This window comes from Rhynchophorus ferrugineus, unplaced genomic scaffold (assembly GCF_030347505.1).
Source record: "Rhynchophorus ferrugineus isolate W39M unplaced genomic scaffold, kcgeb_rfMv2 rfM8, whole genome shotgun sequence".
Classification (NCBI taxonomy): Eukaryota; Metazoa; Arthropoda; class Insecta; order Coleoptera; family Curculionidae; genus Rhynchophorus; species Rhynchophorus ferrugineus.
Genome location: NW_027472587.1, coordinates 2030100 through 2048877, shown reverse-complemented (window position 1 = coordinate 2048877; position 18778 = coordinate 2030100). Strand labels below are relative to the sequence as shown.

Below are 18778 nucleotides of genomic sequence, written 5' to 3'. Positions count from 1 at the left end.
ATGTTTACAGATTACACTAATTTTGAAATGAAACAGAATTTCGCGTGTTTATTAAATGTTGCTTATTGGTGGGGTATATAAGTAATAATTTTGTTATTGCTTCATTAATGAAATAGTATGGAGTAAACATTATAAAGTGGTTGATAAGGATGGTCAAAATGTCAAAACAGCATTTGTTTCTGAAAATATTTAAAGTCACAAAATAATTTCGGAATCGTCATGTGACGATGACTGAATCTACTACAGAACACTTAAATCAAAAAGATCTTCAGCTGAATAAGCAGTAGCCAGTGACCAAACTCAAATCCATTTAGAAAAAAAACGTATCGAAAAATTAATAATTAATTTATCTCTTTTGAAGAATATCTTGACGATGCAAAAATCAGGCTACCAAAAAATCAACTAGTTCTCAAATATCTCACTAAAAAAATAAAAAATTGCACAGTCGGGCCTTATGGCATGGATACAAACAAACGATAATCAGAAGAGGTAATGTTTCGTGAATATAATGAGTACTGTAGCAATGCCCAATAGAAGCGTTTCCACGTAGATTTTCACAAATGTTTTTAGTGATTGTTATAGTTACCACCTAACACCGTCACTCATGAATATTCAATATAGAAAAGGGGCCAGACTGAAATCTACCCCTAATACAACATATTTAAGAAAAAAAAGCAGCTGATAGAGGAAGCTATAGTGGAATGAATATATTAAACCGATCCCAACTTTGTCACTTGATATAATCAGTATTTGTATAGATAGAAAATGTATTACCACAACAATTGAAAATATTTAAGCAGAAATCTAAATCGGAATATGCTTTTTGTAATTTTTGTATTCGTCTAGTATTTAATATTTCAGCATATATAGTGTAAATATTTTAAAGCTTTAAAGATTATGAATTTTTTATTTATATGTTTATTGCATTAATTATAAAAACACCTAAATATAAAATTATGAATTGTATGTTATGGAGAGTGTTCTTCAAGTTCTGAGAACAGATAAATGGTATTCAAAGATGATTATAATATTACCGCTCAAAAAAGAAAACAGGAATCTTTAAAATTGCCATCCTATAACTTGATGTTTACCAACCATCGATTAGATTTTGGAGCGAATAGTTATTTGCCGCCTCTTAGCACTCTGGTAATCGATACACATTATTTAAATTATATATTTCTACAAAGCTTTTGATTAATTAAACTGATATACAATAAATCTAAAAACGTAACCCCCAACTAGACAAAACCAGTAAGAAAATAGGCAGATGTGTAGGACAGGGAGATATAATTGTTATATAGCGCGATTAATACGGTACTGGATAGTCTAAGAAATCGGCCTGGTCTCTGGTTAAGTGATATGTTTACATTAGAACAGGACTGAATCAGCAGTGTCGCTTGAGATTTCGATTCAATAAGTCGCTAATTATTTCCGTTAATATTTTTTTTAATTATTATTACTCTTAGTTGTTCTACAATCTGCCCAGAGGGCAATATGTATTTGTTATGTTTATATTATATATACATGACATATAGAAAATCACTTTATTAAGTGATCTCCTGTACAAATTACTATTTTAAATTAATTAGTCTTATTTTAAAATTTATTCTAAGTCTACATATGTGCAATAATCAGATAGTGTTAGGACGTTTTAGTCCACGCACATCTTGTCACTTCGCATATTTAGCTGATTAGCGAGTACATTGGAATGCACTGACACTCTTTCGAAGTACTTCACACAAACACGTTGAATTACACCCGTTATTGGTTCTAGAGGAATATCGCGTTGCATCACTTCATTTGAAACACAGTACAAAGCATTGACAAGGGCACGCAACACTTTATTTTGGAACCGTTGAATGATGGATATATATTAGACTTGCTAGCGGTTCCCCATAGTTGGATTCCATATGACCAAATAGGCTTCAGTAGAGATTTATACAATAATATTTTTGTTATCTAATGATAACTTGGATTTGCGCCCGATAAGCCAATACATTTGGTAGGCTTAAGTATAAGTTGTTCCCGTTTGGCGAGTCCTGTTAAAATAAAATACTTTTAATCCTAATAGCTGATGAGGACAGGCAAATATATTTACAAATAGAAACTCTCTAAAATTGTATTATTTATAACTTTTGAAACACAGAAAAAAAAATATATATATATATAGTCAACAAGAAACAAATTGATTCTTCATCGTAAAGACATTTCAATACTATAACAATCAGCTTTTGTGAATCTATTTATGGACTAACATACATCTCACTACTTCCAATAATGACGAATGTATTTTGACAATTATAGAAAAAACTAATACCTTCCCACCAGTTTGGTTTTATAAACAAACGTTCCAATGGCCCATTGCCCTTTAAAAAAACCTACGAAGATAAACTAAGTCCATGCCTTTGACATAGGTTTGACATACGGGACTTATCTACAAACTAAATTCTTACACCTCTGCCAGAATGTTAGAGTTTACATATGTGATGTAACATAAATGGCAAATATGACTGTTGAAGACAATAGCGAAAAAACTTAAAGTTACAATAGGTGGGCCCGGACATAGAGAAAGGTGGTGACAAATTGGTTCATGTTGAATCGATATAATTTTTTATTGGAAGGAGCACACACGCAAAAAGGAAAGTCGAAAGAGGTACTGTAGACACACATATCCGTTCAATAAAACAATGAACTCACGTCATCCAAATTCGTGCCGTTAAAACGTCGCAATGTTGCCGCATGAACTTTGAGTTTTAGTTCATTTTGACTTTGACTAATAACGACATTCTAATTCAAATAAGATAATGAAACAAAAATAATGTTATCAAATACAATTTAACATTATAGCATATCTAAGGCATAAATTATAGAAGGACTTAAACTACAGCCACAATAGTTTGTAGAGTTGCTTTATCCGACATTTTATTTACTTATTTGTACATTGAACTCTTTCGCACACCATCTACGAGGTAGAATTCTAAACGTGATTTCTAGACTTCGTTGCTTTCAATTAGAGTAATCACAGATATTAAGCAGCGATTTGCTTGAAATTTATCAAAACAATCAAAGCGCCAAAGCAACGTTTGCTGGTTTACAACTTTTAGTTACTATCACTAATGTTTTGAAGAATTTTTCAGATACTGACAATCGGGCGAATTTTATAGGCCGATTCGGTTATATCTTCGGACGTATCAGAGAGCATTATATCTCTTTTGAATTAGAATAAAATGAGAAGGAAAAATAGTATCTGTCTTTAAAGCGAATTTACAATCTGAGATATGCAATACATTCAACGTCGTGATCACGTGAGTTCACTGTTATTTTGAATAGACTATAGATATTACAGGAACGATTACTTGCACGGAGACATTTAAATACCAACTGCTACTCAGGAAATCAAGAGAATCGAAAGGGGACATGGGGAGAGACTCCATTCTCATGTTAATATCGAAGTATTACAACTCTTGGATAACACCAGAACAGGACACAAACTCAAAAGGATCAAACCATTTGATCTTTTATTAGGTCTATAAGTTAGTTTTAAAGGATTTTTTTAATTTGAAGTTTTATTGTCAAAAATCTGTATATAATGTATTTTCTTCAAAGTATTGTCCATCGATAGCCGCTACTTTTTCCCATTCTTCAGGCAATTTACGGATTCTATCTCGAAATAACGTATATTTTAAGGCTATCCATGAATCGACCCATTTTTTGACGCCATCATAAGAAGTAAGGCGCTGTCCATATAGGTCACGACTCATGTTGGAACAAGTAGTAATTAGAAAGAGCAAGGTCTGGAGAATACGGCGGGTAGGGTAGAACTTCCCATTTAAATGTTGCCAAATATGTTTTCACCGGTTGAACATTGTTGTGTCTTCAGAAATTGTAGTCGATAACGATGATCCCACTGATGGAGTAATGCGTTCAAATCCTCGGTTAAAAATGTTTTTGGCTATCCAGAACGCCCTTGTCTTCGGTGTTAAAAGCGCCACTTTTAAAACGTCGAAACCAGTATTCACACTTTGAAATCAATGAAACGTGGTTGCCATAGGCTTTACGGAGTATTAGATGATCTTCATCCGCCAATCCTTTAAAATGAAGTAAAACAGTAAAACTCAGACACTTTCAACATGTGAAAAGTGAAGCTTCAACATGAAGATGGTTAAAAATATACCCGATGCAATTTGTAGAATTGTTCGAAGAATTCAGTGTGAATGTATTCGGGGTGGCCTAAAGGGTTGTAGCGGTCGATACAGATTAATACATAGTAACACCATCTGTTAAAAATTAAAATCAAAATCAAAATTAAATTATAGGGTGATAGCACAGCGAAATGTATTTAACAGAAAAATAGCAATGTTTGCTAATACATGAACATTATTACTCTAGAGATTAAAGGCCGATGTGTTTTTCTGGATATATACTTCGTTTTTAAATTACTGTAAAAATCGTGGATTAGTCGGTAACGACTACTACCAATGTATTAATAAAGAAAAAAACATTACGACTTTGCCTAGTAACTGGGGCTTAATTAATTGTTGACTAGCTATTATACTACACGTATAAAGATAGTAATATTATAGTTTAAGGCCTACGACCAGCGTCATCTGTTATTCTCTCTCATTAGAAAATTCCCAACAATTTCGCTTGTTTGTTATTTCAGCGATGGTTCGATTAGGCGGACCAAACTTCCGCACGCGCTTTAAATACTCAGTACAATGCACGTGACGATCGTAAAACCGACCGAGTTTCAAACAAAAATCCAATGGCACGAAGGGGAAAGGCACCGTGGATACACGCCCGACAGATGCAGCTGCTATTTTTTTTTTAACTCCCAACAAAAATAACCATATGAGTGACAGACTACCATACCGTTAAGTAATCGCAATATAGGTACCTACCGAAAGCAGACAATGGGTTTTGTCTAAAAAAAACTTTTCAACGTTCAAACCTACCCGAATCGCCCAGCTCTACCAACGGATCACAAATGGATTTTTTTCGTCACTAAATTGCAGAGATTCACATCTGCTCATTATGGTCGAAATTCAAATAATTGGATATAAAACTAAAAATAACTAAATCTTATTCTATATTTTTATCAGATTAGGTGGTATCTAAATTTTCGTTTTTTAAGCCACACCATTTCTCTTGGACATTTAGCTGTAGCTTCATTACAACATGAAATCATCAAAATTTGTCCATTGAAATGTTTAACAAGCAAATGTGCAACGCTGACTTTCAGCAGCGCTTAGCTTTTGGCTGAAGTAATAAGCAAATGTTGCCTTGTGTGTAAATGAGTGTAATAAAACATGTGTTTGTTTTTCAGGACATTAACAATTGTAACATGCACCTTAATTTAATATTAAATGAAATTACCAAAATACTACTAAAAACATAACCTAACTATTGGCGGCGATTGTATAAAGAAACCCTGGGATATTAATATCATACAGCTACTAGACCTTGTAAACAATATATAGGAGTTAGTTGCAATTAAAGCAAGTGGTAAATAAAAGATACCACTAGTACACCTTAGGAAACAGTCATTCATGAAATTCTTAATAAATTATTCGACCAGACAGAACAGAAATTCCTAAAATATTAAAATCAGTAAAATGTCCTGGCTCTACACATCGATCTCTGTAAAATATGAAACATAAAACAGCAAGAATAAAATAAAATGTTTTATTATGCAAAATTTTTGATATGATGATATAGTTAAGTATAATTATTAAAAATCGGATAACAGTAGAATGGTAACATATTTACTTATTTTTATTCTTTCTTCTCTTCTACCAATTTCTCTATATTAAAATATATATTTCGTTCATTATATAACTCATTCATTATTTTTATCTACAAAAAAAATCTGATAAAATTCAGCGTAAATATAAAAGCAAGGACAACATTATTTTTATACATTCGCAATATTTTTTCAACTAATATCAATCATTTTTTATATTTATTATTTAGAATATGTATACACTTTCTATTCTTTTTATATTTTAAGGTATACGAATACAACAAAAAAAGATGCTAATTATATAAAATTGTCTAATTTGGATGTCATATCGTATCGTTCGAAATCTAATAACAACATAATCTTCAAGTATTATCTATTGGACCTATGATATTGAATTGTGGGGTACTACTAGCAAATCTAACATAGATATCCTCCAAAGGTTCCAGAATAAAGTGTTGCGAGCCATCGTCGATGCCCCATATTACGTGTCCAAGAAACTGATTCAGCGTGATATCCCCATAGAATCCATAACAAGTGTGATTAGGAGTGTTAGTGCGAAGTACTCTGAAAGACTATTAGTGCATCCCAATGCACTCGCCAAACGGTTAAATGAGCGCGATGACAGTGAAGTGCGTAGGCTCAAATGCAAACTACCATACGAACTGATTAATAGACACATAGAGTGAGATTTAATAATCTCTAGAATAAGCTAGAATAGTTTTTAAAACAAGTTACGATAGACTTTAAAATAAGTTAGAATAATATCTAGAATAAAATTAAGATTATAAGCTATACAGTAGATAGTTATATAAATAGGATATAGTTAATAGGATAATAGGAGTTATATTATATAAATGAAATCATATAATAATACTTACTGCCCACGGGCAGATTGTTGACGTTCTAGGAGATTAATTAAAAAAAGTATTATCTATTATTCAGTGTTAGCTTCCACATGGAAACTGATACATTACAGAATTAGTTATGAAGTATTGAATGCAAATTCCCGTTATTGAAATAAAAATGCGATCCAGTAATTCGGAAACATGAAAACGTTCGATAACATGTTTAAAATCTCTAAAATGCTTGATGAAATAGGCCACTAGCATACCAGCCGTATTCAGCCGGCGTTGTTCCTTCCGAGACGAAGAATGAAGTTAACACTAGCACAGCGAAGAGAAAAATACATTGCATCAAGTTCAAAAACCAACCTCATAACCTATTTGTAAATACAATTATTATTAACTAATGGAAGAGAAACATTATGACTCCAATATTAATTATAACTTGTAAATTAGATTAGATAAAATCCTTTAAACAGACTTTCGTATAATTTATTCTCATATATGTATTTAAACTAAATGAAACTGAGTTTGAACATAATCTACCGATCAGTGACTGCGAAAATCTTCGGATTAAACCAGTTGCGTGTTGAAACCAGTTGGTGCAACAAGTTTCTAAAGTTATAAGAAGTGACATCAAACCAAAGCACCCAGCTCTGACATAAGAAGTACTGAAACAAGTGCTGAAAAATCTACCAAGAAAGGCAATTATAAAATGTTTGGAAAATGGATGAAGTTATTATGATTGCGAAACCTGGAAAACAACCAAATGAAGTAAAACCTCATCGACCAATTTCACCGCTACCAGTAACATTCAAAGTATTTGAAAAACTCTTATAAAACTGAAGTACCTAGGGATGACTCTTGAGGCAAAACTTCTATTCTTCCACTCTTCATCAACTCGAATTAAAATACAAAAAAAATATTGATTATTTGGAAGAAAATCTAAATTATCCGTACATAATATAGTTGCTGCTATGGACTGCCTATGGAATTTAGTTATGGGGATGTTCAGCTAGAAGTAATATCAATGTAATACAAGTATTTCAGAAGATTCCAACGGTCATAAAGGGAATTTAGAGACTCGCAACAATGACATGAGGAAATACTTCACTCCCATGTTGCAACACCTTACTGCAACTCTTGGACAGCACTGAACTTGGACGCAGACTCAAGGGAATCAGACCGTGTAATCTTGTGTAGTGAAATCTACTAAATGATAAAAACACTGAAAAGTGTAACTGATTTTTATTTTATTAGTGAATAAGTAAAGTCCAACGGGTCTCTATAGAGGCAAATTGTAGGTTAGTCGACAACGATTACTAATAATACATACTAATAAATTTTAAAAAATATATATGAAATTTTAGATGACCTAATAACATTGTTTTTAAATTCAAAAACTAACATATGCAATGAATAATAATTAAAGTACAATAACATTAATGAATGATAGAAATAAAGCGAACCAACTGACATTATACGATGCAATAATTAGTATTCATATTCCACGGCAATGTTTTAACGCCGATCTGCCGACGGAAATAGCGACTTTCTCTCATTATACAGGTACTAATCGAATTCTTCGAAGGAAGAAGTTTAATACGTTTTGAAGCTATCGATTTATCTACCCGTTTAAGGGTAATCGGTCTGGTGGATATGGCGAGGTAGAATTTCCTAATTCACTCCTTCCGAGTATTCCTTTGTTGTAGCGTAGATACAATCGGGTCACCTCTATAACGACATGTTCAGTTCAGTTCAACTTTAATACTAGAAACCGTTCAGAAAAGCTAGCCACTTTTAATTCACAATATATTTTTATAATGAATTGCTGGAATGAAAATTACATTACAAACATTAAGTTCACAGCAAAACAAATGAACTATGGCTGTTGTAAATGTATCAATTTTTAAAAAAAGTAATATCTATCAATAGCTCAAATTACACATTATTAGCAGAGCTGGGTAAAGTACATGCTTTGCTTTAATTAAAATACAAATTACAGAATACTATCTGGCATGTATTTGAAATATAAATTACAAAATACAGGTGTTAGGATCTGTAAATAAAATAGAACTAATCCAGCGCCCAGCTTATAAGTCAGTAAATGGATTCATTTAAATACGAAATTGTTAAATGAACTATTAGACAAACAGTTTCTTGTTGAGGAATGAATAAAACAATCCTTATCCCACGTCCTGATAAGTAAAATTCTAACTCCATTTTTGATGTCTGTGGTTGATCATTGTCCCTGTTACTTCCAAGCATTATTTTTTTTTGTAATTTGTCTCTAATGCCTGAATTGCAAGACTTTGAATTCTTTGCCTTTCATCTGTTGTGATACTTTCTGTTACCAAACGTTACCAGGATGCTAGCTTTATTATTTAAAAAGCTTATCAAATCTTCTTTTAAAACTATTTAGTTGTGATGCAATAACGATTTAATCTGGTTCTTATAGATATTAAAGTAGGCAGAAGTTTGCCATAGAAACAACATTTGTACTAATAAATTAATAATTAACACACATAAGTTTCGTAAAAATAATTTAAGTTTAAGAATGAAAATTACAATTGACAAGATACTTGACAATTTGACGTAAAGTACAGGTTGCATATTTTGACCGACGCGTTCAAAATAGGGTTACTAAATGCATTTTTGTTCAAATGTATTTTGAAGCCATACGTATTTGAAACAAAATACCTCAGCGTCCGGTATTTGAAATACGAATTACAAATTATATTTTTAAGAAGTAATTGAATGACAAATACCAAATATATATTTTTATTCAAAACGTATTTTAATAACAAGTAATTTAAATATATCCTAACAGTGATTATTAGATAGGCTAAATAGTGAATTTAAGAAAAATATATATTATATTTTCTAACACGCTTTTTTAAATCTAGTTTTGATGAAGAAAAATGCATGGTTAAAGGAAAAATCAAATCAGACAAAATCATAATGGGTATAGTTTGCAATTGATGCCCTTAAGCATACAATTGAAAGAAAAATTGATACAAACATTGATAGTCTAACACATGGTCTATAATAGCATTCCTTCCGTTAAAACATATTACAATTCGATATAATGTTTATAAAAGAGCTTAGAATGAGCACAATCTTTTTGTGACCCCTAAATAACATGTCGTTTTGACATGTGGAACTTAAAACCTATTTAAAAAAAACTCGACAGAAATTAAATGTTAGGCCTAGATAGCATTTTGAAATATTACAGTATCAAATTATTTACAATAAAACCATGAATTCATCCACCAAGTGCTAATTACAGCTCTATAGATGTGCTATATATGTACATATATGCTGTTGAGCATTAAAACATTAAAGTGTCATTATTATTGTATTGGTTCCTCTATTTAAATATATTTGTTAGATCTAAGATTAAGTTAAGAACATTAGAAGAGTTCATTAGAAGTTCTAAAAACTTAAAAGATAGTAAAGATAGCTGTCTATTATTATTATTATTATTAACAGTTAGTAATATTTTGTTGCAAAGGTGTTTAAAATATTTGTAAACCAAAAACGCGCATTAAAAGCCCTCCAATATCAAATATAATATAAACCTGAATTGTTTTGTGTAAAATTACTCATATCTATAAGATTATATTTGAAAAATAAGATAAAAATACGACTAATTAACTATTGATCCAGAGGTGAACGGTCGACAAGTAACGGTGACGACCATATTAAAAGGAACTAATATAATTAGAATATAACATCACAAATGCACATGGACAACCAAACATTGTTCGCTCTTTGGGTGGATGATTAATAGCGTGGTATGTGTTGTATTTTATACGAAACTATTTTTACTGCTTTTTGCCGGTCAGTCTGGTGACGAAAACTAATGAAAAATTCATGAAATTGGTTTGGTTCTCCTTTTTTTTGTAACAAGTAAACATTTTCAAACATGTAAATTTTCGTAAAGTTACGTGTACGTAGAACAGAGATCTGAACATAATTTAAACAAGATAAAAAAACGTAAAATAAAATATTTCCGAAAATTCCCTTCTAAAAATGTTTGTTTTGGCTATTTCGAAACTAAAATTACCTGAAGAAATTCGAGGTAAACAACATGAGACCCAACTATTGTATAGTTATCTAAAAGTTTTGCTAAAAAATATTTTTTATCAAAAAAGTGAACTATGTGAAATATATGAAAATTAAAAATAGGGTAAGATATGAATGGCTCTAAAATTCAAAATATTGTGCTTTAAAATAATATATTTTTTGATATAAATAAATAATTATCACATATATCTTCTAATTTGATATATCCGCAAATAATAATTTATATGTTTTCAAGCATTTATTAATTTTCTGTAAGACAACATCATGTAATGAAATAGAATATACATCTGATAATAAAATAATAAAATTATCAAGGAAAAAAATAAATAAATATAGCAAAACACATACCATGGAACAATAAAGAACGTTGAAATATAACAATAAGTTTTATACAACGTCTAGAAAAATGTTTCGTACTATAGAACTTTTGCAAAGGCGACTTAATAAAACTGTTAATCCGTGGCTAATGATATTCGTTCGAAGATAAATTTAGGTTCGGGATATTTCTTCGTTGTATCTATTGTAATCCGATTTCAGGTAAGCATCTGAAGACATTCCACGACGGCCTATCGCTCAGTACATCTGCCCGTTCGAAAAGGGCAAGGCTTTACCCGTCATCAAACAAGAAAATGTAACATGCTGCCTATTTTATCTCAACCAGCCACGAGATGTCGTCCATCATGAATCAGTTTAGAACGTTACACATTGCAATAACGAAAAAATAGAGTAAACAAATAAAAATGATCCTTGGTTAACCAGAGAGAGTTATGACATATTACGCCAGATAATTGTCATGAGAAAAATCTAGAAAATACATCATTTATTGGATATTAATTCAGCTACAGAAATATATAGTGTTGTCACTTGTCTGTCCAACTGCCTGTTTATCACAATATACCTGAAACCGTTCATGTAACTCAAGACCCAATAATTAAAACCTCCAGCATAATTAGTACCCACTAAAACAATTTGTTGAGATACGGCGGTTTCAAAATTCATCAAACGTGGTATGTTAAATATCATAACAAAGCAACCCAAACAAAATTTCTGAAAATAGATCAAACCGTTCTACAACAAAAACGTAGAACTTCATTCAAGTGATTGAACTGAGAACCCCCCCCCCCCTCCCCAATTAATAGTAACAATCTCAACTATTAAAAGAATCACGACATATAGTTAAGAGGGAAACTTTTTCCAATGTATTACCGATATTAGTCATTGTCTGCGTAACCATAAAATAAAAGACACGCCGAACCAGAGTAGTAACGATCAACCTAAAACAGCCTACAACAAATTTAGGAAATGTTACCGAATACAAACAAGCCATAGACGGCGGATCAATAAAAAAGTGAATGGACAATTCCGAACAACTTTAGGTACAGTCGTTTTCCTCGGCGAGCTTTGAAACACGGGCGGGGAGGGGGGAGAGTCTAAATCTAGTCACCTATGGTCGATCTGTGAACTTACGATGCGTCACTTTTCAAGCTCCGATAGTTATTCGAAATCAGATGTAATAAATATCTCGAGGATTCGAGAACGGAATATAATTTTCACACGCCGATTGGATAAATAAAAATTCATGATTTTCAGATAGGAAAAAAATAAGCCACGGCGTTATCAATAAATACACCAACTATTCGACGGAAATCCCTGTGCCTCTCGAATATCAATTGTCACGTAGCTTATTTGGATTCTATTATCAGTTAACGAACGAAATAAACAACAAATTTACCTTACGACGGAATGGTAATCAGACACGAAAAAAACGAATATTAATCTCGAAAAAAAAACCTAATACAGCTCTGTGCCGGCACAGTGGGTACACTCTTAGGAACAAACGTGTTTTCAGGTATTTTTTCTTTATTCTAACCAAGAAACTAAATTAAAATAAAAATATGTGTCAGAAACGATGACAAAGAACGTGAAAGGATCTCTAGATATTGTTGTTATTGGCTAAATTTAGTTAAATGGAACGGTTAAAATAACATAAAGAAATGCTCCCGGCCCTTTATGTATGCTCCGATAAATAATTAATTATGAAATGTTTTGATTAGCGACAAACAATGAATGGGAACATTAAATATTTTCGAAGCGTCAACAATTTATAGGTTAGTTACTCATTAACGGCATCGGAGAAGAGATCACTGCCAAAAATACGATACAACTAGTCACTACAAAGAAGCCTAAAAAAATACCGGCAAATATTTAAACAATCTTTTACTTACGTGAGACAATGAACCCGATTTATTATCCGAAAAGGAGATATGCATCGATGTTTCCTGGAGACAAATAGACAGGCACTCACAAAAATGTAACACACAAAACAATTAGGATCTTGGCAATAATCTTATTTTGTTTTATTTTAATGGATGTGGCTCTTCTGGTAAGTACACGTGAGTTTACAGATTGTAAGCACTTTAAACACAAACACATGAAACACTGTTCGACAATTTAGCACTAATTATTTACGCGAATTCTTAGATTTTTGGGGGTGTTTTACGGACAACAGCGAGTCGTCGTTACAAGATGGCCGGACCTAGGCTTGGTGTCAGTCCGATTGCTTTGCTAACCCTCCCCTCTCCCGCCGTGCACGGTACCCCCCGTAAACGTCCACAGAGGTTTTCATTCTCGCTTCTCTGCCTCTCTTCGTCGCACATTCGACGTGCAGTTACATCGACGGCGGATGCACACTGTAAAAATTACTCTGATTACTCATTTCGGTGTTTTTATCGTTTCTACGGTTTTTCGGGGAGTGTTCGCTTCTCTTTTGTTTTTTGACTGGCACGCAAGATTTTTCCCTTATCATCCCGATTGGCCGTAAGTCGTTTATTGTTGTTGCTGTTTATTGTTAAGACATTCCATACTTATTTTCTCCTCGATATTCTTTATTTGGGAGGTACGGAACGTATACGTTTTGTTTTGTTTTGTTTCGTCGTTTTTCTAGGTTAGGTTTAGCGTTCGACAATTTAAGAAAACTGCCAGGGGAAACGCGCGTAGTATCGGACAATATCTTTAATTATACTGTTTGTAATCGCTTTCGCTAACGTATTTTAGGATATATTTATATTTGTAGGTCATATGTATATTTTTAAACGTCATACGCTTTTCGGGCATACTTAATCAAATGGTTTATATACTTTTTCGCTGCAATTAAAAACGGGTTTACACATGTGGGTTAAAAACAGCCACACAGAATGTTTTTCGGAAGGTGCTTGTTTTACGTTTACATACCCAGCGATATTTGACTTTTTAAATTATTTGGAAACTAGTACGTAATTGCTAATTGTTATTATTCTTGCAATATTTAATTTAAATACCACATAACTAAAATATAAAACGTGCTTGGTCACATTGTTTATTATTGTTACGGTTTTTTATTTGTTGAATTGTTTGTTTATTTGAATATCAGTTTATATTAATCGATAAATTATATATGCATATGTTGTTTAATACATGTTTATCTGGTTTTTATATTAAAACATTATATGAAAATCAAAATAAAAATTGTTTTAATATATTTTGTTGATAAAATTTTGTAAATGTTATTTTGGCAATATATAATTTAAATACTACAGAACGAGAATATAAAACTTGTTTATTATTGTTACGCTTTTTTATTTGTTGAATTGTTTGGTTATTTGGATATCAATTTAATTAATCCATAAATTATATATGCATGTGTTGTTTATCACATTTTTATTGGGTTCTGCTTTTTAAATTGAAAACATTCTATGAAAATCAAAACAAAAATTGATTTAATACATTTTGTTGATAAAATAAATCTATAAGTTATATATGAATATGTTGTTTATTATTTTTTTATTGGTTTCTGTTTTTTATATTATATAAAAACGAAAACAAAGATTGTTTTAATATATTTTGTTGATAAAATAAATGAAATAATTGAATTGTTTTTTAAATGAAATTTGTATTGTTTAGAGTTGTTTTTATGTTTAATAAATTATGATAATGTTGTTTTTAGATGGGAAAATCATTATGAATTCATTATTATTTGTATAAAAATAGATATAAAGTTACAGCTGAATTTTAATATTAATTTCTGGTAATTTACTGGAGATAATATTCCAAATTATTCACGTTCAGATTACGCCGGCTTCCCCTATTTATGTATGGATTTTATGGTTATTTTTAGTTAATTAGATTTCCCTAATTTAAAAAGAATAATACTTTCCGCCGTTTTCGATCGTTCGTCGGTCATGACGAATATTCCTTACCAACTTATAGTTTTAATTAATGTCGCCGTTTTTTTTCCTTGCGCGAGTTTTACGCCAAGTCTCAGTTCATTCAAAATATTTCCGATTAATACGGTTTTGTTTTCTTGTCATTATCTGTGAGGCGGTGGGTGAATAATAATTCGCAAAATAAATGTGCTTATATTATCAGGATCGTCGACAAACTGTCAACGGACATGATTTTTTAAATAAATATTTTAATATCTCCTAACTAACCACCGACGTACGTACGTACGTACGTGAGAATAGGTTTACGTACACGGAAGAGAAACAAAACGGCATCGTTCCGCTTGCTTCGTTAGACGGAATAATTTATAAATTGGAAAATATTGTTGTTGGTGGTCGTAAGAGAATAATTAAAATATTAGCCGTTTGTTGTTGATTCACTGTTTCAATTTAGATAATTCGGGATATCATTAAACGTATTTTTTTTGTAGTTGTAACAGGAAACAAAAATATTAGAAAACAATTGACGTTTAACTGTCAAATAATTTTATATAAAAAAAATGCTTAACGCAACTTTAACTTTTATTTATATAAATATTGCTAATAGTAATACTTTTACTAATTATAAGCAATAATAAATCGCTTATTATTATAATTTCCACATTATATTAAATAAAAATATTTTTATAAAATTTGGGTGGTATATCGGCATGTATCCTGTCGCCTTCTCCTTTTACGACTATATATTCTTGATTGAACTTAGCGGTTAATAAAAAAGCTGTATAAGTTTTAAATTCTATTAATATGGATGTGGATCAGAATTAAATTGTCTTTGTTTCTATTAATATTTGACTGATTCTTTTCCTATAAAATAATATCAGCATTATTCAGGAAAAATAAAGAAATAATAATACTTTAATTAAAATACGCCAAAATCACTAAACCAATGACTTGATAAATTAAAGCAGATGCGTTATCAGCACTTGTCAAAACAGAGGATATATGGTGGTTGTATATATAATATCGTATTATTACGTTTTGTAATAAAATTATTATAATATATGGGATTTATTTTTTTAAAGAGTATTTTTAAATGTATAACAACAAAAGTAAATTATATTTAAAATCGTTTAATTAATGTTTATTGTTTCTGACGATTTGTCCCTTTGAATCGTTATAGAGTTGCAGTTTTTATAATCTTTTAAAAACAATTTATTTAACAATCTTTTTTGATACATATTAAGATTTGTAGATTTTTTCCGAAATATTATACGTAGTTTATACTAAAATATTTAATTTTCGACAGCTTGTCTATATTTCAATTTATGCCACTTAGTTCCTTATCAGTGATAGCAAGAGATCAGCTGTTATTAAGTTATTGCGAAAAATTGTTTTGTTATCAGAGTATTATATCGCTATACTTTTCCCATCATTGGCATCATTTAAAACTTGTGATGCTTGGTGAATAAAATGTATTAGATAAAACTTAATAAACCTATTTAAAGAGTTACATTATTTTAATTTCCTAATTTTTTTAATTACTAAAATTGATATACTCATTTGATTTTAATTTTTTAAGGCTTTAATGCACATGTTTTTAGGCAAATTGTTTTTTAATATAAAATACAAGCTTATGAGGAATTATATAGCGGGAACGTAACACGTGGGGTGAAAAATCCTGAGTGTAACAAGGAAAATGCTTTTTTTCCAAAGTTGGCTTTATTTATCAACGTAATCTCCATCAAGAGCCACACAATCATTCCAGCGCCGCTCTAACATTTCAATATCACTTTTCTAGAACGATTTATCATTTGCCTCAAAAGAGGCATCAGTTTCAGCGATAACCTCTTCATTCGAGCGAAATTTCTTACGGGTGACCATTTTTTGAGATCTATAAACAGCCACTAGTCACTGGGAGTCAAATCTGACGAATACCGTGGATATGGGAGCAATACGAAGTTCAATTTTGCAATTCAGTTTTGCCATTGTTTTCATTGACTTGACATGGTGCGTTGTCTTGATGAAAACTTTTTCTTTGCCGTATGTTTATTCGCAATTCCGGCCTTCAAACGCTACATAATATTCAAATACTTATGCAATACATATCACTTTTCGATTGTTTCAAAACGATTTTGCCATTTTACCAAATTGCTTAATTGGCATAATTCCATAATTTGAATTATTTGAATTTCCTAGTAGTTTCCAGAGTGAACACACAATGGTTTAGTGTATGAAAAAATTTAAAAATGGACGTAAAACTTAGACCTTTGTCATGCCTTTCGATCACTAAGTACGTATATTCCTTTTCTTTTTTTTTGTTTTGGCCTAATACCGGGCGGTGGAATGCATGAGGGTCGCGGAGACTTGCCCTGGAGTGACAAGTTGGACCGGGTTATACTCTGCCTCTGGGCTTACCAATACAATACACTAAACCGAAACCGCCTCACAATTGACATCTGTGGATCTCTACAGCTACTGCATTAAATTTGGGGATATGGCACCCGCTGATCGGGCAGCCATTATTGGGCACGAAGACCCGGCGATGCTATTGATTCGCGAACTTGAGTTAACACACGACTGGATACTATCGTATGGCAAAAGTTATGACTGCAGCGACGGATGAGGTCGTTTCAGCCTAGGAAAGAGGGGGGTTAGCGGTGACGCGGTGCTAAGCTCCCAGCACATCGACCAGCTCGAAAACAAACACGTTTTCAGAAGAATTTGAGTTGAGTTGTTGTTTGTGGAGCTTAATTTGGAAAACTTGAAGCCGTTTCATCTGGTTGAGTGTAATAAACTTGAAGTAGACATTAGATCCGTTGAGGAGTGCGGACCGAATTAACATCTTGTAAAATAAGCATTTGATGGAAATGGGAAGTCTGTTAGAAGGACAGAGCAGTGAAGATAACAGGTTTGCTATTCCTGAACCTTTCTGGATTGCTTGTTATCCAGCTATGAAGTTGTTGCGGTGTCGATCTTAATTTGCGAGACGCGTAGTGCTTAACGCTTCTTATGGAAAATACGTATATTCCTCCTCGGGCTATTATCTTTTCTTGGCGGATAACTGGATAGACATAAGTTTATGTAAGCATATTTCGAGAGTATGGGGTCTTTGAAAAATCATCTAAAATCGATTCGAACATTCCAGTCAAACCAATTTCCTTCCTATTTTACCATTATATATTTCATGATTAATTAATTTGTCAGTATTATTTGCTTCAACTGTATTTTTTCCCTTCTAAAAGCAATATTTTATCAAAACCCATTTTTTTTTACAATAACAAAAGTTGCTTCACTCAAAATGCTATAATTCACAAACTAATGATCCGACAACTGTCAAATTTATACACGCATCTTTGAGGGTTAGGGCCAACAAAAAACATTTGGGTTTAATTCTAGTATCGCGATCTATGTGTCAGGCCGAGGACTTTTCAATTGACCTGTTACAACAGGCATGATAACCTGTTGTCTACAAAATCATGCTCATCTTGTAGGTTCAATTTAACGCTGCCAAGACAAAGTTCTACCAGTAATTACCAATGTTTATCGCTACGTAGCCAACGAAGAATTACCCGATGACCTCTAAATCGAATGGAGTTAAGAAGTTATCGAACATTTTGCCTTAAAACATGAAATAAGGTTAATAAATCACAACAACGTGGAAGCAATACAGCTACTGGACATTTCGCAGGAAATCAGAATATTGAAGCGAACCAAACCACACGAACTTGTATTATTCTTAATTTTAGCTTAAGTAGTCTAATTTTAGTTTAATTTTGGGAATACATACTGATGTATAAGGGGTTTGAATCGGTGTAGAAGCTTCAATGTTTTTTTTTTGTTTTACAAATCGATAGTACAACTATTCAGGAATATACTCTGACAATTTCACAGTAAATTTCAAAACC

At 31.8% G+C, this 18778-nt stretch overlaps 2 protein-coding genes across 15 annotated transcripts in view; one reads left to right on the top strand and one right to left on the bottom strand.

Moving 5' to 3' along the window:
• The window catches only part of tou (bromodomain adjacent to zinc finger domain 2B toutatis), a 115350-nt gene extending 102093 nt beyond the window's left edge, over window positions 1-13257 (bottom strand). For 7 of the 10 annotated variants that reach the window (XM_076412525.1, XM_076412529.1, XM_076412528.1 and 4 more), the window contains exon 1: window positions 12900-13039. The gene's annotated coding sequence lies outside the window, so the exon portion shown is untranslated. Of the gene's footprint in view, window positions 1-12899 lie in introns of all 10 variants that reach the window. The other 3 variants (XM_076412526.1, XM_076412531.1, XM_076412530.1) reach the window with 2 other exon arrangements.
• LOC143201457 (WD repeat, SAM and U-box domain-containing protein 1) overlaps window positions 12964-18778 on the top strand; it is a 70069-nt gene continuing 64254 nt past the window's right edge. For 3 of the 5 annotated variants that reach the window (XM_076412551.1, XM_076412550.1, XM_076412545.1), the window contains exon 1: window positions 13299-13491. The gene's annotated coding sequence lies outside the window, so the exon portion shown is untranslated. Of the gene's footprint in view, window positions 13058-13298; window positions 13571-18778 lie in introns of those variants that run through there. The other 2 variants (XM_076412549.1, XM_076412548.1) reach the window with 2 other exon arrangements.